Source organism: Pyxicephalus adspersus, chromosome 5, assembly GCF_032062135.1.
Source record: "Pyxicephalus adspersus chromosome 5, UCB_Pads_2.0, whole genome shotgun sequence".
In the NCBI taxonomy this organism is placed as follows: domain Eukaryota; kingdom Metazoa; phylum Chordata; class Amphibia; order Anura; family Pyxicephalidae; genus Pyxicephalus; species Pyxicephalus adspersus.
Genome location: NC_092862.1, coordinates 81147421 through 81171094, shown reverse-complemented (window position 1 = coordinate 81171094; position 23674 = coordinate 81147421). Strand labels below are relative to the sequence as shown.

The 23674-nt window shown below is 40.7% G+C and overlaps 1 protein-coding gene across 1 annotated transcript in view; it reads right to left on the bottom strand.

Annotated features, from left to right (window-relative positions):
* The window catches only part of AHRR (aryl hydrocarbon receptor repressor), a 284245-nt gene that overhangs the window by 104020 nt on the left and 156551 nt on the right, over positions 1 to 23674 (bottom strand).

Genomic DNA, 23674 nt, shown 5'->3' with positions numbered 1-23674 from the left:
TATAAATACATTTAAAAAGACATGTCAAGACTCCCCCAGCTCTGCACAACACTGTACAAGTAAAAAAAAAAAAAAGGAATTCTGTTGTTGGCAAGGCCATTTTATGGGGCGGTCAAGAGAAACTGCCGGATTTTATACGGTCTCCGAGTAGAGGCAGAGAGGGGCACAAGGGGGTTCCTCTGGTCCAAAATTAGCCACCAGGTTTCACCGCTCCGTTACAAGCCATACACAGGCTTCAGAGTACAGGCAGAGGTCTCCGAGGGGGGTCTTTCAGTCAAAAAATTAGCCAGCTACACAGCTCTGTTATAAGTTACAAGTGACAGGTGGCAGCAGCAGGAGTAGGAGGCGGTGGGCACTGAGACAGAGTGGGGACCGCATTGGTAACTGGCATCTAGAGCTGGGTGTAGTGCATTATCAATGCCACCTAGATGGCTGTAATGCCATATTTATGAATGGAGTACTGACAGGTGGCAAAAGCCAGAGGGGGAGGCGGTTGGCCCTGAGACGGATCGTGGACAGCATTGGTAACTGGCATCCACAGCTGGGTACTGGGCAGGCAGCATCAGTTACAGCATGAGGAGGAGGCAGTGGGCCCTGAGTAGGAGCAAAAACGGCATTAGAGGTTGAGGCCATCACCTATATGGACAGTGTAGAAGCTGTAGCTTTTGGAGACATGAATGGATGAACGAGATTCCAATCTGTCCCTACCTACTATCTAGCGAAACCACATGAAACGGAACAGGTTTGGTGGAATCAGCGGGAAAAGAACACCCTGTTGAGCTTGAGTCTAGTCTGGCATCTAGAGCTGGGTACTGGGCAGTGGGCAGGCGGCAGCAGTAACAGCATAAGGAGGAGGAGGCAAGCCCTGAGACAGAGTGTGGACAGCATTGTTAACGGCCATCTAGAGCTGGGTACTGGGCAGTGGGCAGGCGGCAGCAGTAACAGCATAAGGAGGAGGAGGCAAGCCCTGAGACAGAGTGTGGACAGCATTGTTAACGGCCATCTAGAGCTGGGTACTGGGCAGTGGGCAGGCGGCAGCAGTAACAGCATAAGGAGGAGGAGGCAAGCCCTGAGACAGAGTGTGGACAGCATTGTTAACGGCCATCTAGAGCTGGGTACTGGGCAGGCGGCGGCAGCAGCAAAAGCAGGAGGAGGCAGTGGGCCCTTAAACAGAGCAAGGACGGGATTACAGCTTGAGGCCATCATCCTTTATTGACAGTGTAGAAGGTGTAGCTATTGGGATAAACGAGATTGCCACTGTCCCTACTGTGGCGGTGGGCCCTGAGGCGTAGTGTGGATGGCTGTGTTACTCCTCCTGCTCTTACTGCTGCAGCCTGCCCACTGCCCAGTACCCAGCTCTAGATGCCCAACTAGACTCAAGCTCAACAGGGTCTTAGTACCCAGCTCTAGATGCCCAACTAGACTCAAGCTCAACAGGGTCTTCTTTCCCCGCTGATTCCGCCAAGCCCGTTTCCTTTCATGTGGTTTCGCTACATAGTAGGTAGGGACAGATTTGAATCTCGTTCATTTACTCATGTTTCCAATAGCTACAGCTTCGACACTGGGTACTGGGAGGAAGAGGCGGTGGGCCCTGAGACAGAGCACGGATGGCATTAGTGGTTGAAGCCATCACCTATATGGACAGTGTAGAAGCTGTAGCTAGTGGAGACATTGCTTTGTAGGGGACTGCCTTTTTCTATCTGCTAGCTGTAACTTTGTAAAATGCTGCATGTACAGCGTTGTTAACTGGCATCTAGAGCTGGGTACTGGGTACTGGGCAGCAGTAACAGCAGGAGGAAGAGGTGGTAGGCTGTGAGACAAAAAGTGGACAGCATTAGTAACTGGCATCTAGAGTTGGGTACTGGGCAGGCAGCAGCATCAGTGAAAGCAAGAGGAGAAGGCAGTGGGCCCTGAAAAGTGTGGATGGCATTGTTAACTGTCATTTAGAGCTGGGTACTGGGAGGAGCAGACGGTGGGCCCTGAGACGGAGCAAGGACGGCATTATTGTTTGAGGCCATCACCTATATGGGCAGTGTAAAAGCTTTAGCTACTGGAGACATTGCTGTGTAGGAGACTGCCTTTTCCTATCTGCTAGCTGTAACTTTGTAAAATGTGGCATGTACAGCGTTGTTAACTGGCATCTACAGCTGGGTATTGGGTACTGGGCAAGCGGCAGCAGTAACAGGATGGGGAAGAGATGGTGGGCTGTGGGACAAAGTGTGGAAGGCATTTGTAACTGGCATCTAGAGTAGGGTACTGGGCAGGCAGCAGCATCATTTACAGCAGGAGGAGAAGGAAGCGGTGGACTCCGAGACGGAGTGTGGACGGCATTAGTATCTGGCATCTAAAGTCGGGTACTGGGCAGGTGGCAGCGTCATTTACAGCAGGAGGAGGAGGAGGTAGTGGGCTCTGAGACAAAGGCCCTGATTTATTAAAGTTCTCCAAGGCTGGAGAGAATACACTTTCATCAGTGAAGCTGGGTGATCCAGCAAACCTGAAATGGATCTGGTCCAGGATTGAAAACATTTGCTAACAAATAGCTAATGACGTTTATGAAATCCATGCAAAGTTTTCTGGATTACCCAGCTTCACTGATGAAAGTGTATTCTTTTCAGCCTTGGAGAACTTTAGTAAATCGGGGCAAAAGTGTGGACGGCATCAGTATCTTGCATCTAGAGTTGGGTACTGGGAAGGCGGTAGCAGTAACAGCAGTAGTAGGAGATGGTGGGCCCTGTGATGGAGCGTGGACCATATTGGAGGTTGAGGCCATCACCTCTATGGACAATGTGGAAGCTGTAGCTAATTGAGACATGAATAGATTAACGAAAATCACACTTTCCGTACCTACTATCTAGTGAAACCACATAAAAGGGAACAGGCTTGGTGGAATCCGCGGGGAAATACATACATTTTTTATCATTTGTGGATATCTAGCAAGTGCTACCACAGTTAAATATCTGTATTTGTTTCACATAAATACATACATTTTTATGGGTTTTAGGATACATACCAAGTGCTATCAGAATTAAATATCTGTATTGTTTGTAGAGTAATACATCAATTTTTATGGCTTTAGGGATATATAGCAAAGTGCTATCAGAATTAAATATCTAGATTTTTGGGAGAGAAATATAGAAATTTTTATGGCTTTGGAGATATATATCAAAGTGGGATCAGAATAAAATATCTGTATTTTTTGGAGAGAAATACTGAATTTTTTATGGGTTTTAGGATAGATACCAAGTGCTATCATAAAAAAAAATCTGTATTTTTTTACTGTGATACAGAAATCTTTAGGTTTTTTGTGATAGGTTGCAAGAGGTATCCTAAATTATACCTCTTGTAATATATCACAAAAGCCAGAAAAATTTCTATATTTATCCATAAAAAATACAGTTATTTCATTCTGATAGCATTTACTATCTATCCAAAAACCCATAGAATTTTCTTTATTTCTGTAAAAAAAAATACAGATATTTAATTCTAATCCCACTTGCTATCTATCTAAATAGCCATCTAAAATCTGTATTTCTCTCTAAAACATACTGATATTTAATTCTGAATCATAATTAATATAGATAGATATTTAATTCAGGCTACAACTTGCAATCTATCAAAATAAACAGAAAAATGTCTGTATTTCTTTAAAAAAAAATACAGATATTTCATTCGGATACCACCTGCTATCTATCAAAAAAGCCATACAAATTTCTGTATTTCTGTAAAAAAAAAAATACAGATATTTAATTCTGATACCACTTGCTATCTATCAAAAAAGCCATAAAATTTTATGTATTTATGTAAAAAAAATACAGATATTTAATTCTGATACCACTTGCAATCTATCAAAATAAACTGCCATAGGGATCCCTGCTGCTGCTGTTGCTGCTGCTGCAGGCAGCCGGAAAGGCTGAGCACAAGTCCTTACAAGCACTTCTTGGTAGAGCACCTGTCACATGCACAATAAAGAGGACCTGTCACATGAATAATAAAGAGGACCTGTCACTCTAATATTGATGTGACAAGTGGACATTAATATTGATGTGACAGGTCCTCTTTATTATTGATGTGACAGGTGCATATTAATATTGATGTGACAGGTGCTCTTTAATATTCCTGTGACAGGTCCTCTTTAATATTCATGTGACAGGTGCTCTTTAATATTGATGTGACGGGTCCTCTTTAATATTGATGTGACAGGTCCTCTTTAATATTGCCGTGACAGGTGATCTTTAATTTTGATGTGACATGTCCTCTTTAATATTGCCGTGACAGGTGCTCTTTAATATTGATGTGACAGGTCCTCTTTAATATGGATGTGAAGGACAGGGGTATGTGATAGTAATATGTATCTTTTTATAATGTATCCTTGTAATATGTATCTTTTTTATAATGTATCTTTTTATATTGTATCCTTGTATTATATAACTTTTTACAAGTCTTTGGAGTCTTGAAAAAAACCCAAATTTTTCCTTATTGACTTTAATAATGTTCGAATATGACATTTGACTACCCGAATAATTTTGGTTAATTAACCTGTAGTGGCCCGGGGATTGCACACTGAGCTAATCAATGATTGCAGCTGTGTCTGCAAACACTGAGAAGACAGTGCGATCCCTGGGGCACTACAGGTTAATTTACCAAAATTAGTTCCTCTGCTGTTCAGTTCCCACGGTCCCATGACCGTGGGAACTTTGTGGTCACAGCTGTGACTGCAGGCGTTCCCCAGGGCACTACAGGTTAATTAACTTTCCTGTGTTCTTGGATAGAGAAACTCTATCCAAGAACATATACAACTAGTAAAGGGCTGCAAAAGCAATCTGATTGCTCTTGCAGCCCTTAATAGTCCCTAAAAATAACCCGGATTCTCCCACTATTGACTTCAATGGTGTTCGAATTTGGCATTTGATCACCCGAACAATATCTCACTATTCGATCGAATAGTGAGATATTCGACCAACACTACTTAAGTATTAAAGACTCCTCGGGTGTTGTTGCTCACACTACTGAAGCAATTGCCAGAATTTTTAATGAATACTATAGCAATTTATACAATTTGAAAAGTAGTTCTCCTGGGCCTGTCCCTCTAGAAAAAATTGCGGCTATTCCGGAGTACCCCAGAGCTACTGCCATCCCTACTCTGGCTACAGAAACTATAGAATTGTTAAATAGGCCGATTACTATTACTGACCTGCACATTGCTATAAAGAATGCAGCCTCTGGTAAAGCGTCAGGCCCGGATGGCCTTGCTTTAGTCTATTACAAAGGTTTTTTTCTGTTGTAGGTCCCCACTTGGTATTGGTGATGACACGCTTTCACAAGGACACGCTTTGGCCAATGACACGTTGGCGGCACAAATATTCGTGCTTCTGAAACCTGATAAGGACCCCCAATCTTGTGCCAGTTATCGGCCAATTTATTTAATAAATTGTGATTTAAAATTATTTACCAGCATACTGGCATGTCGGATAAATGGGGAACTCTTACAATCGTTCAATATCAAAAAAATGAAACAAGACAAGGTTGCCCCTTGTCCCCACTGGTATTTATCTTAACTTTAGAACCCTTTTTAAGACATGTCTATTCTAATAGGAGCATAAAAGGAGTCCAAGTTGGTAACTCTGAACATAAGGTGGCAGGGTATGCTGATGATCTGTTATTTTACATCTTTTAACCAGTTTTGTCCCTTCTTAATCTGCTGGCAGAACTTCGTACATTTGCAGATTTATCGAATTACCGAATTAACTTCCAGAAGTCAGAGGCTCTGAATATTACTGTACCGAGACAAAACTCAATTGTAACTCTGACACCGTCTTTCCCTTTTAGATGCACATTCACCTCCAATCATTAGGCACACAGATTCCTGCTGATTTATCACGCATTGCGGAACTTAACATTTTACTGCTTCTTAACCGTATTAGAAAAGACCTCCAAAATTGGCGACAAATGACCTTAATATGGTATTAAGGGTGAAAGGATTCACGGGATCTAATTTCTCTAAAACCATGAAAATTGTCCCAGGTAGCTCAGTTAGCGCAAACTGCTGTCATCTACATCTTTAAGGGATTTAACCGGATTTTCCCCCCGATATTTGCTGCATACCCTATTCCAAAGGTTTTCCAAATAGTCTGTTCCCCTCATAAGGAATAGACCATAAAGCTTGTTCAGAAGCTGGATTTGCAACCCAATGCCTCAGCCAAAAGGATCTTCTTACTGAAACCAAGAACCCCATTACTATTTACTTATAATCTAACAAAAGCTATTGATGATTCCACCAAACAGTCTGCCATTAGCTTCAAATTTTTTAGACACAAGCTACCAGGAGAACACTCCGCACCAGTCTCTTTTTACCTTTACAGTTGTGAGAACAATGAACAACTGCCGGCCGGTTGGCTTAACCTGCAGCTGAAAAGTTCTTTTAATATCCTCATCCAATCTTCCATCTATTGGATCCTTGAATGCCACTGAATTTTCCATGGACAAAACCACATGTCTGGCCAACCGCAGGAGTGCTGCATCCACTCAGAGGTGTGTTTCCCAGCCTTCAGTATCTTCATGATTAGTTTTGAAAATCTATTTATTAAAGAGCATTTGCAATCCAGTTTCATCCGATCCTCTTCAAATATTGGTTAAACCTCTTTCATTAAGGAAAATGTTATGCAATCTATTTTTAACCCAGGAAAATATCTTCTTCTCTTGATGCCTCTTCCCATTGAATTGCTTCCCTAAAGAATTTGATAAACGTAGTACCAAAAAAAAAAAAAATAAATAAAAAGAACTTTTTTCCTCCATTTCTTACCCAGAAATGTCAGTATTTTGGGGATGCTGATTGCCTGGCTGGTTCTCGTTAATTCACATATCCATGTGTGGTGGGTTTAGTGTCAGTTGCAAATTTCTTTAGGCCTTCAGCTATAGCCTGGTCTACAAAACTCTTTATTCTTTGGATTTAGATTCTTGATCACAGTATGCTTCTTTATAGAAATTAGAACTTACTATCTTTGAAGGTAAAGCTCTAGCTTTACAAGTTCAACATGATTCACTTTCAGGACGTTCATTTGAACGACTTCTGGAATGGAAAAAAGATCCCCTTCTACTAGTAAATTCATATGGAGAGTTTTCTCTTGTACCATGACCTATTTTAGAGGAATGATGGGCAGGACTCATCTCTAAATGAGATAAACCTTTGTTCACCTTATAAACTGGGTTATGGAACAAGAATAGAAAAAAATGTAAAGCACAGGCATATCTACCCACTTTTAAATGGGGGATAATCCTTCACTTTCAAAGCATCTATCGACTATAAATGTTTGTATAACATGTAAATGCAAGAAATGTAATGTATTCCATGATTACTATGTAATAAATGTATTATGTTAATAGTTAATTTGCCAGTAAAAACCTGCTCTACTCTTCACTTTTGTTTGTTTCTTTAACAATATTTAGATGTTGGCACTTGACATTCCAAAAAGTATTTGTTTCTGGGGAAGAAAGAAACCTATCCTTCCTAATATTACTCCTCTGTTAAGTATAGATCTGGGAAGTGGAGGCTTTCATTGAGAGAACAGATTTACCTAAATTGACCCAAGGAGGCAAGCATTTTACAGAGACTTCAGTAGGGAATTGTAGTTCAGAGGACAAAATCCCCCAAAATACTAGGCCTTGGGCCTAGATGGACTGTCAATAGAGGTCTATTAAGGACAAAGTAAAGTGCTTTTGCTAAGTCTGCTACAAACTCTACATGATGCTTTAATAAAGAGCAAACTCAAAGACACAATGTCTGTATTATATTTATACCAATTTATTTATATGTATAAAGAAAGATTTTACATCTGCCATCTGTTGTGTCATACTGGGAGAGACGGGTACGGCTTGCACAATGGGTGGTGTGAGCCCTGAGAGGGGCCAAGGTTCAGAACCTAAGCAGCAGCCAGATTTTTACCAGAGTCTCTAGTGGTGAGGATGTTGCCTTGCTGGCTGCTGCCTGGTTGCGGTCCTTGAGCACACCAGGGTGGGCAGGATAATGCATGGTACTAAATCACAAGGCAAGAGAGTGGTCATGGAAGGCAGGGGCTGAGGTGGGCAGCAAGCCAGAGAGGTAGGGGACAAAGCTAGGGGTCAGGAACCAGAATTTCAGGAAGTAGACACTGGTGACACAGGGGCCACTGCAGACACAGGGGAACACAGGAAGTGACAGGAGGCACAGGTGACACAGGGATTACCACAGACATAGAGGAACACTGGAAGAGCACAAGGGAACAGACAGATAAACAACAGACTAATTGCATGGATGCTGTGTCTGAGCTAGCTAAATAGCCAGGGGAAAATAGGAGGCTATTTCCTGATTGGCCAACAGGATGGGCAATACAACTGAAAACATGAAGAACAGGCTCTCCCAGGGTCAGAACTGCCACACGCACAGGAAAGAGGCGCCTGTTCTTTTCAATGAAGAGGTGAGTGTGACTTCCAGAATTATACAGGCCCATAATCATTGTTAACAGTGAATATGCAAATTTTATAATAGCCTGTATAGGCCTAAGAAAAGCTAAAAACTCACTGTGGAAATGACATCCCTGTTTAACTGGCAGATACTGATAGATTTTTTTAAGCAGCTTTTGATATGATTGCCAAGTATATGGCAGTGTTAATATACGTTTTAATGTGGAGGAACCCCTTGAAATATATATATAAAAGTCTTCAAGGAACCCCCTGCAACAATTACTACATCTACACCTCACAGTATTTTAGTATGGAAGTCAGTGAGAAGAATGCCATCCTTCATTGCTGGCCAATGAGAAGAATGTCACCCTTACAGTTAGCCAAAAAAGATCATTGTTATCTGTTAAACTGACCTGAGAGTCACAAACTGCTCATTTTAGAAGGAACGCTTAGCAACCTCCTAGGATTCTACGGGACTCCTGGGAAGCACTGGTATAGAGAGTATGCTGGTTTACAAATTAAATGAGGTTGATTTGCCCACTGTTTAAATCTCCACAGTAAAATATGAAACAACTTAAAATTCTTATAATATATATATATATATATATATATATATATATATATATATTTTTTTTATTTTTATGTATACCTTATATATTTTATAAAGCAAAAAAAAAGGAATTTTTTTTTTTTTTTTCCCAAAAACATCAATATGGATTTCTAAATATTGTTTTTATACTTTGGAAAATCTGTTTAGAACACTAACTTAGAAAAAGAAAGGGTCCTATATAAGTAAAACTACCTGTCCTGTCCATTTTAACTCAATAGAGCATTATGGAGGGAATGGAAATGATAGTTATGAGCTGGTTAAATATATGATGGATGAACATACTCCCTCACAGGCACTTTAAACCAAAAGGCATTTGAAAAAAATCCAGCTCATTTGCAACAATAAATTTAACTGATACGGTATAAAGCCAAAAAGCTGCTAGGGAGGGAGAAGCTTTACAAAGCATATTTGCTTATAGAATAATTTCCTTCCAGAGTTTTTAAAAAAACTGGTAAATGTAGAGCTATTGAAGAAACAGGTTAGTTTCACTGTCAAAAGTAGTAGAAAACAAAAAATCTGAAAACACTTTAACAGTTATATTGTGGATTTGTAGTTGAATAAAACAGATTTGTTTTTTCAATATTTACAGGTAAAAATGTATTTCGGTTAATAAAAGGTTCAACAATATATGTGATATGCTCCATTACAATATTGGATAGCATAAAAAAGTCAGAAGTATTTAAAGAAAAGCTATCTGAAGTATTTGTTAAGTTCCAGTACATCCCAAGAAAAAATATTCAGTAGAAAGGTAAATTAAATTAGGCAAAGATTTAGGAAAAAGAGAGAAGGATGAGGGGGAAAACACCATTCAGATAAGAGTATCAATATCTTCAAAAAATAAAGTAAAACATTTATTTATTTTACATTGAGCTTACCAGACTCTAGAATGTTTAGGTAAAATTAGATGGGGAAACAATTCTAATAGTTAAAAATGTGTTGCACATGTTGCAGATCTGATACCTTGAAACTTAGAAGATATGGTACAATGTTATTTACATAAAAAATGACACTTTTGAAGTAAATCTTCAGTTTTTGCTGCACTATTAGTGTTAGGAAATGGTTGGCAAAAAAAAAAACACTGAAAGTACTGGAGAGAGGGAAGTAAGAACATTGATAAAATATGAAGATACACTTTCACCAGTGAAGCTGGGTGATCCAGCAAACCTGAAATGGATCTGGTCCAGGATTTAAAACATTTGTTAGCAAATTACTTTGGAGAAATCCATTCCATGTTTTCTGGATCACCCAGCTTCACTGATGAAAGTGTATCATTTTCAGCCTTGAAGAACATTATTAAATAGGGATGAGCGAGAGAGACTTGTAAGTTCGATCTCGTGGTGAATCGGGCCTTTCTCGCTTACCAAATATTTAAGCAGGAACAGCCTTGTGATTCGCCATGAGGTCATGTTCTCGCTGAACCCAGCAGCCCAATCAGGAGGGATACATGAAGGAGGTAGGGGGTAGTTACTCCATCTTGTTTTTCTGTGTGAAGGATAGAAGTAGAGAGAGACGTGGATTGTGACAGGGACAGGTTAGGAGCCTTCTGTATATCTGTATATATACAGATATAGCAGTTATATATATACAGATATATACAGATATTTCAGTGTGTGATACCTCTTGCAATTTCACAAAAAAAGCCAGTTTGCTACAGAAAAATTTCTGTCCTACTCTAAAAAAAAAAAAATACAGATTTTCCAGTGTTTGATACCTCTTGATATTAAGCAAAAAAGCCAGTTTTCTATAGAAAAAATTCTGTCCTACTCTATAAAAAATACAGACATTTCAGTCTGATACCTCTTGCTATTTACCAAAAAAACAGTTTGCTACAGAAAAATGTCTGTCCTATTATAAAAAAAAAAGATATTTCAGTGTTTGATACCTCTTGGTATTTACCAAAAAGACAGTTTGGTACAGAAAAATTTCTGTTCCACTATAAAAAAAAAATACAGATATTTCAGTGTTTGATACCTCTTGCTATTTACCAAAGAAGACCGTTTGGTAAAAAAAACAAACTTCTGTATTACTATATAAAGAACACAAATATTTTAGTGTTTGATACCTTTTGCTATTTACCAAAGAAGACCGTTTGTTAAAAAAAACTATAAAAAAATACATATATTTCAGTGTTTGATACCTCTTGCTGTTTACTAAATAAGACTGTTTGGTAAAAAAAATTTCTGTCCTACTATATAAAAAATACAGGGATTTCAGTGTTTGATACCTGTTCCTATTTACCAAAGAAGCTGTTTGGTACAGGTGCATTTTTGCCCGAATAAGCAAAAGATGAGCGGTAGATGCAGGGGAAGGCGTGGTGTTGGGCAACCTGCCCCATCTGGCAGGGAGCTTACTACCCGGGAGTCTGCCACTGTAGGACAGCAGCAGCAGCAAACTGTTGGAGGCAGCAGCACAAGTTGTCAAACAGGTCTGAGATGTGTGCGGAGCAGCAGTAGGCTGGTAGATGTATTGGAATGGTGGAATACAATGGCCTGTCCTGACAGTAGTGACGCCATTAATTTTTTGGTCAATAGGCTTGAAATCTTCCTGCAGTTGGCACAATATGCCATCAAGCTTCTTTTGTGTCCGGCATCCAGTGTTCTGTCCGAAAGAACCTTCAGTGCCGCTGGCGGAGTGGTCACGGACAACCCATCACGACTGTTGCCGGAAAATGTCAATTGCCTCACCTTTTTGAAAATTAACTAACAACTATCATATCCCCACTGCAGATGTCACTGATTGACTGACACAAGTACTTTGCCGCTAGTTATCGCAACGTCCAGGGGTGGCATTCATCGCCATCATGCTTGTCATGCTTGCCATTGTGCCAGCTAGCAATATACTTTACATTTCTGCTGCTTCCGGGAGGCTGACAAACTGCAGATGAAAACCCCCAGTACTGCCACACTGATAGGTACCATTGTCCTTGCCTAATTTTTCAGCTAAGTATTGTAAGATTGAGGGTTGGTGTCATCCACTTTATGATGCAAACTAGCAATATTGTCTATCTTCCTACTGCTTCCGGCACCACAGACCACAGCAACAGACCACATCTTGGTCTGGCCCTTCACAAATTTCAGATATTTGTATTATACACTTCTGGGTGGCATTGACGATGGACTACACCCAGCTCTAGATGCCAGTTACCAATGCAGTCCCCGCTCCGTCTAAGGGCCCACCGCCTCCTCCTCCTGCTGCCGCCTGTCAGTACTCAATTCACTAAAATTACACACTTCATGGTGGGTGGCATTGTCAATGCACTACCCCAAGCTCTAGATGCCAGTTACGAATGCGGTCCACGCTCCGTCTCAGGGCCCACCGCCTCCCCCTGTTGCTGCAGCTGCTGCTGCCGCCTGTCAGTACTGCATTTACTAAAATTGTACACTTCTGGGTGGCATTGATGACGCACTACACCGGGCTCTAGATGCCAGTTACCAATGCGGTCCCCGGTCCATCTCAGGGCTCACTGCCTCCTCCTCCTGATGTTACTGCTGCTGCCTGTCAGTACTCCATTCACTAAAATTGTTTTACACACTTCTGGGTGGGTGGCATTGTCAATGTAGTACACCCAGCTCTAGATACCAGTTACCAATGCTGTCCACCCTCCGTCTTAGGGCCCACCGCCTCCTCCTATCGCTGCTACTGCCACCTGTCACTACTCAATTCACTAAAATTGTACACTTCTGGGTGGCATTGATGATGCACTACATCCAGCTCTAGATGCCAGTTACCACACTCCATCTCAGGGCCCACCGCCTCCTCTTGCTGCTGCTGCCGCCTGTCAGTGCTCCATTCACAAAAATTGTATTACACACTGGATGGCATTGACGATGCACTACACCCAGCTCTCCATGACCACACACTGCTACTGCTCTTGCTGACACACGCTCCGCCTCTGGTCCTCCATCATTTTGCCTAATGTCACCGCGATACTTGTCCACAACCTTATGGGTGGCATTCCAAACACATGTCATCAAGGTCATGATGCAAGCTAGCAATTATTATTATTAGTAAACAGGATTTATATAGCGTTACCATATTATGCAGCGCTGGTTACATTAAATAGGGGTGCGTACATTAAATAGCAATGCATTCTTCTGCTACTTTGACAGCAGAGACTGTTGCTAGTGGGTTTTCACCCTTTCTCAATTTCCTAATGTTTATGCTGCCTTCTGGACGCTGTCCATCACGCAAATATCCAATTTGCCTGCTGTCATTTTGCCTGCCGTTTTCTGGAAAACCACAAGGTCTTTTGGAACTTTTCTATTTGTTCCTTGTTGCCACTGTTCTCCTACACATACCTAGCAAATTTGGTGGTTCTAACATGTATAGGGGCTTCGCTATTAATGTTTAAAGTTGGCATATTGACTTTAATGGAATTCACAAAATAAGTTTGTCGAAATTTTGCGGGCCCATCGGAAGTTCGAGGAAAATTCGCGAGACTGTCAGAGGCCTTATCGCGCATCCCTATTAATAAATCAGTCACATAGCCTTGCAGAGAGGAGACTGTACTAAGGTGCTGGACATTGAATGATTAGGTTTGTGTTTTTTCTGTTAAAGAGTGATACAGAGGAGCTTAGAGTGGAAATAAATGTTGAAGAGGGTGATGGTGGTTCCACTTGCAGCCAATGCTTACTGCTTCTGGCATTGCAATTGTGCCCTTTTTCAGCACTAGTAGTAAACTGTGTTAATATCCTGTTTAATCTCATGACAACAGTTTCCTTTCCCTGAGGCTACTTGTTTGACATGAAGAGGAAGGGTGGTAAAGGAGAAAGACTCAGCAGTGTTCGGATGGGAAACAGGGTCAACTAGCTGGAATGTTTTCTGGAAACTGGAATGTTTTCTGAAGGTTGTCCTCTATGGAACTGGGTAGTGAAACTTCATATGCATAATCATACACATGGTGCCCAAGTAGCATATACCCTTGTCCTTTTATACATTCTACTCAGAGATGTTGTAAATGGTAGTAAATACGCCCTGACCACAGAGACTCTGTGAACAGACCAAACGTGCATCTGCTTTCAGATGAGAATGTGCGGGGGCCTCTTAAATATGACCCAAGAAAGGAACCCTGTTGGATTTTACCAGCATCTGTTCTCTCCCCCAGAAAGTTGCTACTGTGCAACTACTTACTCCTCCTTTTCATGTATCTGCTGCTCCATTGTGTGTTGGGTCACACATAGAGTCTAGTCAGAAGAAGGATGTAGACAATTTTTCAAACTAAACAATAGTCGGGAACCCACTCTTTTTGCGGCCCTCTGTGCCACCTATTCAGCGATAGGGCCTGATTTATTATAGCTCTCCCAGACTGAGGAATATGCACTTTCATGGGTGAACCTTGGTGATCCAGAAAACCTGGAATGGATTTCTTCAAGTTATTTGGTATTATTTGGCAAAAATTTTCAGTTCTAGACAAGGTACATTTTTTAGGTTTTGTAAGGAATATAAGTTTGCTGAGTTTAGACTTTAAGTTGTTAAGTTGTTTTTTGCTATATTTTGCAGATAATTGAGTTGTGTCGAAACTAGTTATATCCTCCTTATCAGTAGGTCAATATTTGCTCCATCCTTACCTTGAACCTTCTTACCTTGCAACATCTTGCTCAGCAAAGTTGTTAATTAAGTTTCTTGTTATTGACTAACTACTAAGTGCCTTCCACCTTGTTGTCTGACTATATAAACTGCAATGTGATATTAAAGTTTTGAGAAGTGATATAACTGCATGCTTGAGCTACTTGTGTGTTATTCATTTCACCCAACGCGTTGAAAACAGAGACCATGATAGAGAGGGAAACTGATCTGGGATCAGCAAGAAATCGCCTTAACAGTTTGGCGTCAGAAGTGGGATATTTAACTACCTTGAAAGGACCAGGATCAGGTAAGTAGAAATTTTCTTTTCTACTGGCTACTGCCCTGCCAGTATTATAATTGATAAAAGCTTCCCACATCCTATGGTAACACATACCCCTTCTAGGGTTAGGGTACCAAAAATAGTTCAAGTTGGGGATAGGGGTAAATAGTTTTACGAGATAACAGCACAAATGAGACCACCAACCTCCACAAACGTTTAATCCTAAGGCAGTTCCAAAGCATATGAAATAAGTTAGCCTCTGCTGCTACACATTTTAAACATTGAGGCGAGGAACTGAGCCCCATCTGGTATGAACGTAGGGGAGAAATGTAGGCACCGTGGCACGTCTCAATATCATCTCCCTATACATTGAGGAGGGGATGGGTCTCCTAGCTGTTCCATATCTACTAGGGTGTACTTTTTATTTATTGTTAAAAGTTTACAAACAACAAATATCAGTGATTTTTTTTTAAAAAAAACATTTTTACATATTTACAAAAAATATAAATGTGTATAAATAAATAGAAATACATAAACTGAATATATCAGCATATTCGAATAGCCAGACTAACTGAACAATATCTCAAAAACTCCTCTCACCTACTTTATTTCAAAAGGTCAAGAAGCATTCCCATCACTCTATGCATGCAGCCCTTTTACAAAATCCTGCTATTCAAAAATCTATGGGGGTGATCAAGAAATAGGAAAGAAAAGCCACTCACCCGAAGACTGGCAGTTCACCAATGGGGCTCCCGATGTTCCTCAACATCCTCATTCAGGTGCCCTGTGGCATCCTGCCTTTCTCAAGACCCTGAATTTTCCCCACCATGTGCAGAAGTTCACACACCACCACCTCAACAGGAAGGACTTTTCCCCAGAGAGGGCCTGACAATCCAGGTCCATCTGACCCCTTAATCACCCCCACCCCCTTCTCCTTCCCCTGAGCCTCCTTTTTCACTATTCTGCCTGATATTTTCAGCACCGGAGTGGCCACCACCTAAACACTAACATTCACATCCTGCTTGCCCCAGCATACCCCAAACAAAGAAACAGAAGTTTCGGATACCCCAGACACAAAAACAGAGGCTCCGTCTACCCAGGAACAGAAGCACAGGGGGAGGGGAAGACAAAACACCAACAGACACAGAAGAGTTTTGGCACAGTCACCTCTGAAGACAAAGGAAAAGACACACTATCACTCTACCCGAGAATTGAGGACACAGGGGTGACATTCTCACTCTGATCATTGCTACTTTTAGCAGTGACAAATGACCTGGGGGCCACAGGACCCCCACCCTGGGGCTCTTCCCTCCTGAGGCAACATCTGTTGATCCAGGTTCGGATCAGTATAGCAATTTGTACCATGCAGCCAGTCACTAATGTGTCTTCTGAGCACCACCTAGTTGTCTACGCCAAAATCAGGAAAATTTAGACCTCCATTTTTGACTGGTTACTGCAAAATATACATTCCCAACCTAGCTTTCTTATCAGCCCCAATTGAAAGATTGAAATATTTTTTAAAGGTTATGTGATTCCTTGGACTTTAAAAGAATAGGAGGCATTTGTATGGTGTACAGGTGGTCGGATGGGACACTTCAAGAGCTGTTCTTTCACTAATTGCTAGGGTGGCTATATATTGTGTCTATGAAGTTCAGTAGGTTTTTTCGTGATTTGGACCCCCAGATTTTTTTTTTCTTTGCACCTAATGAAAGGATATTGATGACTACATTTAGGTCTTACAGATAATAGAGAGCCTTTGATTTATTTAAGTTTATGGAGTATCCTAAAATACTTTCATATTGGATTAGGATATGAAAAAAGGTGGGTAAGCTGCACTGCAGCTTGACAATATAGAATAGCAAAACATCTGTGAAAGCTGGGATTTTACCCTTCATCTACCTATAGGGATTCCCTTGGAGAATTCTAAGAGCCTTAGTAAAGGATCAAGTGCCAGGGCAAACAGTATAGATGACAGAGGGCATTCCTGTCTGATCGCTCTTGTCATGTCAATTGGGTTGGATAAAGTACCACCTAAATAAATAGTTTTGTGTTGGGTTCACGGTAGAAGTTTTGGATATAGGAAGCAAAATTGTGCCCAAACACTCATTGGGCTAGGATGTCTTTCAAAAGTGGTCACTCCACCTTGTCAAATGCTTTTTCTGCATCTAGGCGCAGTAGCATAGTTTTTGGGAATTGTGGATGGGTAGCCATGACAGTGGCTGCTAAAGCTGTGTGCACCCCTACCTTGGAATGTCTACCTTTCACAAAGCGCAGCTGGTGAAATGTAAGTAGAGATGAAGAAAGCATTGTAGCCTATTGGACATCAGTTTTGCTAGGATTTTGTAGTCACAATTTAGAAGTGGTATGGGTCTATAGGAAACTACCAGGGACGGGTCTCTCCCTTCCTTGGAAAGTAAAATTGTGTGAGCCTCATTGAAGTTTGTGAATGGGGTGTTATGATCTATTATCTCATTATAAACCTTGGTGAGAAGGGGTGAGATCTCCTTTTACAGCATTTTATAGAATTCAACAGAGTATCCATCAGAACCTGGCGTTTTATGATTGTCTAAAATGCTGATTGTGTATTGAATTTCCAGACTAGTTATCAGTTGGTTGAGATTTTGACAGGCTTTAGAGAGTCTAAACTTGAAGGCTGTGACGGTTGAACTGTGCATAGTTGTTTGTTGTAAGCTTCAAATATTTTGAGGATAGAAGCATAGGTAGTGCGGTAGGTAAGGGATACTGGATCTTTTGTTCAAGAGATCTGGCCAGACCTGAAGGGAATATCCACATGAATGTTCTGGAAGCGGCTGGGGCAGAGTTAACGCTAGAAGTACTGGCACATGATCTGATCCGATGCGGAAAGTCTGCAAAGGACACATGGGAAACCTGAGGCAAAAGATGTTCATGTACTAAAATAAAATCTATTCTGGAAGTATAGGTTTGCATTTTAGAGTAGCATGTATAACTGCATTCCAAGGAATTAAGAAGACATCATGCATCCACTAGGGAGGTCTAAGTTAAAAGATTTTTCAAATGTGATGTAGAAGTGGCTGAGAATCTCATGGCTGTACTGGATTTGTCTAGCTGGCTCAAGTGTGGCATTAAGATCCCCTGCCAAAATTAGGTTGGGATACTGCCCCTCTAACAATTTCTGGGCAAATCGGGTATAGAATAAGGAGGAGTTGCCTGTGGATGCATACACTGCACATAATGAGTGAGTGGTGCCAGCTATTTCTAGGACCACCAGGGCATATCTACTCTTCCCATCCAAATCAGTGGTTATATTCAAAAAATCAAAATATAATTATCCAGCCTAACAAACTATCATCATGACCATTGTAATGTTTACCAACATGAGCACAGTCTATAAAAACCTGTTTAGCAAAACAACCAAACATTTTCCTCAATTTTAAATAAACATCATGGACCCCCTGTCCTTTCTTCCAGAGGGGGGGGGGGGGGGGCAATAAAACGATCAAACAAACAAAGAATATAACTAATAAAAAACTGAATCAGTTTCAATCTTTCTATACTCCCTAGTTAGAGCAAAAGCATTAGAAAATATCAATTGAAGATGCTCCTTGGCCAATGAAGTGCTAAAACACCTTAACATGGTAGGGGGAAGAACAAGTAACCCTGTGGAGGCAATCAAGGGCAGAACAAGCCTCATGGGAGAGATATTCAAGACTTTTTCCCAAATTCAAAGCTCTCCTAAGATTGCATATCTTTCCCTATGAAGGCAGACTAAGAACACCATAGGCAGTGCTCATTTATTCCCCATTTAAGCCAGAACTGACAGGAACTTAGTCTGGAAGTCCCACAAACAACCATGCCGGCCATGCACGGTGAACACCTACTGTTTCTGCCAGACTGCATTGCAAAATCTAAGCTTGTAGGATTATTATGCCCCATATTCTTTGAATGAACCACAATCCATCAAATCCAATCAATCCATCAGATTGTTTTAAGTACAGAGTTCAGGGCTAAAATTATGTCCCTGTACTTTGCCCCAGCAGCAAAAATATTAGTTAATGGCTCCCAATCTGATGTTTTCACTATCTCCAATGGTACTAGGCAAGGTTGCCCACTTTCCCCTCTCCTCTTTGGCTTGCTCATGGAAAACGTGGCCAATGCAATCTGTACCAACCCCACTATTCGAGGGATACAGACCCCCACTAACCACCTCAAAATGGCTCGCTATGCGAATTATGTTCTTCTATATGTCACTCAGACGCACATCAACCTCCCCTCACTGAGGGGAGATACAAAGATTTGGCCAATTCAGTAATTTATAGTTAATCTCTAAAACCGAGGCCCTAATATTACCTACCCTAAATGTTGGCTCTCCATCAACTTCCCCTTTAAATGGTGCCCCTCACACATTACCTACCTAGGTGTTGCCATCCCCTACAACCTAACCCAATTTAACCAGTTAAACTATTTTCCATTGCTCAGGACCCTCTTGAAGAATTTTTAATCATTGGAAAAAATTCACAATTTCGTGGTTGGCAGGATGAACATGATGAAAATGGACTCTCTACTAAAACTGCCATAAGTTTTTCAGACCATTACTATTTCTCCACCAAAAACCTTTTTCCACAGGCTCTGTTCCCTATCCACTAAATTTATCTGGGCTGGCTGCAGACCAAGACTCAAACCCATCCCCCTCTGCAGGTGCAAACAGGTGAGAGAAATGAGCCTGCCAAACTTTGAACTGAACCACACAGCAGTCATGCTCACCCGAGTGATTGAATAGCAAGACTCTTCCAGGGGCCAGCTCTCCACCTAGGTTTATCAGAAAGATTTATCTATCTTAAGGTGCGTACACACTTCCAATTTTTATCGTTCCAATCGAACGACGAACGATCGATTGGGCAAAAAATCGTTCGTAAAAAAGTAACCAACGACGCCGACGAACGAGGAAAGTCGCTGGAAACGAACGACCGGACCGACGGATCGGATTGGACGACGATCGTTGAACATCGTTCGTGTGTACGGTCGTTCGTTGATCGTCCATGGGCTGAGCATGCGTGATGAACGAACGTCCGTTCACTTTCCTGTCGTGCACATAGTTCCTCTATCGCTCAAACGATCGTATCTATTGTGTGTACAATATCTACGAACGATCGTGTCGTTAACTCTATGTGCAGGATCGGTGCTATACGATCGTTCATATATATCGTGCATGAACGTTCGTCGTTCGTTTTCCAACGATAATAATTGGAAGTGTGTATGTAGCTTTAGACTTAAGAATACTGACATGAATTCTCCCACCCCCTGTCAGACAGTAAATAGAGGGTTCACCACTCATTACTGCCATGATGAAAATCTGGTGCTCAGTTTCTGGCTGTCTTTCCTTATCATCCACTCTCTCCCCACTGACTCCCCTCTTTAATAACCCTTCATTCCCTGTTGGACTCTATTTAGATCATTTGGAAGGGAATACTAGTGAGTTCTGGCCACAGGCTAGACATTTTGTGGAACCCACATTAGGTACATTTATCCCAACAGACATGAGACCACTGCTAATGAAGTCCTGGTTAATGAGAATGTAACTCAAAACCTTCTTTTAAACACTACACCTCTCACTCCAAACAGACCAATAACAGACTTTGAACTGTTGTGTACCCTTGCTGAAGCCCCTCATCACTTAGTGTTCCTACTATACAATGTGCTCATAGGGGTAAATGACAAACCCTTGCCTAAATTCATTACTGATCGGCATAGAGACTTGGGACATGACATGGCAGAACTGGACTGGCTTACTGACACAAAAAACTTTCGCTTGTGGATACATGCAGGAGAAAAACTACAAAATTCTATCCTGGTAGTACAGAGATCTGCTCTTGTTACACCATATCTTCCCCGCAGTTCCCAGTATGTACTGCAGGTGAGGGGATGAGGAAGGTACTTACCATTATATATGAGGGGTCTGTCCAGTGCTACAACCGTGTTGGAGAGATATCTTTACGGTCTGCTCCGAGATAAATACTACCAATATCTTCCCAACTCCTGAAATTGGTTAATTGACAATATTTCCAGACCCCACGATTTCCCCAAAGAAAATCCTGTATTGCTATCTACTGGCAGCAGCACGCCAGCTCATCCCCCTTCTACTGGAAACAAACGTCCCCCCATTCATTGGCCCTCTGGCTAATCTAGGTCAATGAAATTATAGGAATAAAGGAAATTATAGCTGTTGATATTGATTGTAATGATAAATTTATGGCCTGCTCAGCATGCTGGGAATACTTCAGCTCTTCATGCAGGCTGAGACTCTGGCTTGCATAATTGATGCATACTTTCTTAGTCTAATTATCCTTAAATGGTTGTTTTACACACCATACAGTCTTCAACCTTTATGCCCCCTCCACCATTTTTTTTTCTTCCTTTACCATTAAAAAAACAGTTTTTTTTTATTGCATGTCTTTTTTCAAATTGACAATGTGTACCTGTTGAAAACCTTGTTAAATTTTTAAACATATTTTTGTACCATGTTTGTACCATTTGTATTGTAAACCTTTATTTACTTCTGTAATAAAACAATTTGACCTATAAATACTTTGGGATGCATCTTACACTGACATACCTTTTCATAACCACCCATACCACATACAATTTTCTGCATATATTCAGAAATATATCTCAGTCCCCAAGCACATGAAAATTACTGTCATTATAACTATTGGGGCATATCACGTCTGTCACAATTTATATGTCCCAAAGCAGTACATTGTCTTTCATGAAGATTTATTTTACAGTATAACATAATAGTAGAAGTGTATTAAAGTTTGAAACACAACATCTGACCCTCCCTATAAAAGGAAGTAGCTAGCATAAGGAAGTTACCTGAACAAGGAGTTCCTTTGGCACTGCCTGCAGGTTTCTGTTGTTCCAGTTTGTGTCTCCTGTTCCTGATTGTTAATGTACCGACCCTGGCTTGACCTGACTGTTCCTGATTGCTGCCTGCCCTGACCTTAGACCGCTGCATAGACTCTGTGCCCCAGGTACATCTCTGCCAACTGAGCTGGTGGCACAGAGGGTCCACCATCCTGCCTTGCAGTACTGTGGCACTTTGTTTCATGTAAGTTTGTTAATTCGTTGTTTTGGCAGAGTTAGTTATTTTCTGAATTGTCACAGTGTTTGTTCACCTTATTTGTTTATATTTGCACCATTCTTAAAATAAACTCAATTTCACCCATCAGTGATCTCGCTTCGGTTCCTGCTTTTAGTAATCACCTGCCTCACTGCTTGTGCAGTTCATAACTGTATGTTAAGAATAAATAAGGCTGCATGAACAAGTAAATTAGTTACATCAACCACTAAGGAAATAAACATATTATAGATACAACCCTATTGACATAGCTTACCCTAAGGAAGGCAAAAAACACTTTTTTTATTTTCTCCAACGGGAAAAAAAATCATTCCAGATTCCATGAGGCAATCAGATGTTTCCTGGATTAACAGTCTCTGTTATCTTTACTTTATTACCCAGTTAAATTATCTGCTTCTGGAAAAGCATCCAGCTTTTTCTGAAAGCAATCTATAGTATTCTCTAAAATTACTTCTTAAGGGAGCCTATTCCCCATTTCCATTGGCTTGACAGCAAAGAATCCCTTTTTTTCCAGGGGTTAAATTTTTTTCCTCCAGATGCAAATAGTGCCCCTCTGTCCTTTGTAATGACCTTAAAGTGAATATTCAAGATAAGAGTTCTCTATATGGACCATGTATATATTTATACAGGGTGATCATACCCCCCTTAAAATCTCTCATTGGGAATAGATTCAGTTTAGCTAATCTCTCCTCATAGATGAGCTCCTTCATTCCTTTTATTAGTTCGGTTACCCTTCTCTGCACTCTCTACAATTCCACAATATCTTTTTGTGAACTAGTGCCCAAAACTGGACTGCATATTTCAGATAAGGTCTGACCAATGCTTTGCCCAAGGGCAGGAATATGCTTCCATCTCTGCAGTCTATTCCTCTTTTAATACAACAAAGTAATTTGCTAGCTTTAGATATTGCAGCTTGGCATTGCAAACTATTATTAAGTATATGGTTTTACTAGAACACACAGGTTCTTTTTAAATTTTGTTTCCCCAAATGTATTCCCACTAGACTGTATGAAGCATGCATGTTGTTTGCCACAAGTGCATAACTTTACATTTATTGATATTAAATGTCATTTGCTACTTGGCTGCCCAATCCAACAGTGCAACCAGGTATGCTAGTATATTACAGACATCCCGTATAGACTTCCATTACATAATTTGGTGTAATTTGCAAACACAGAAATGGTACTTTAAATCCCCAATTCTCTATACAGTAAAACAGTAAAAATACCAACACTAAACTATAGGGTACACCACTAATAACCTTAGACCATTTACAGTATGAATCAGTAATCATTATTCTTTGAATGCGGTCCTTAAACCAGTTCTCTATCCATTTACAGTTTTAATTTTCTAAACCTTTAAACCAAAACTTACATAATAACCTTCAGTGGAGTACAGTGTCAAGTGCTTTAACAAAGTCTAGCATACTATATTAACTGCTACTCTACTGTCTACCTGCTTACTTACTTCCTCATAAAAAGAGAGTAAATTTGTTTGACAACCTCGGTCTTTCTTGAAGCCATGCTGACTATCACTTATATTATTTTTTAGCAGAAACTCTTCTATGTGGTTCTTTATCAAACTCTCTAGAACCTTTCCAACTATAGAAGATAACCTTACCGGTCTGTATTTACCTGGGATTGAATCTGCTCCCTTTTTAAAGATA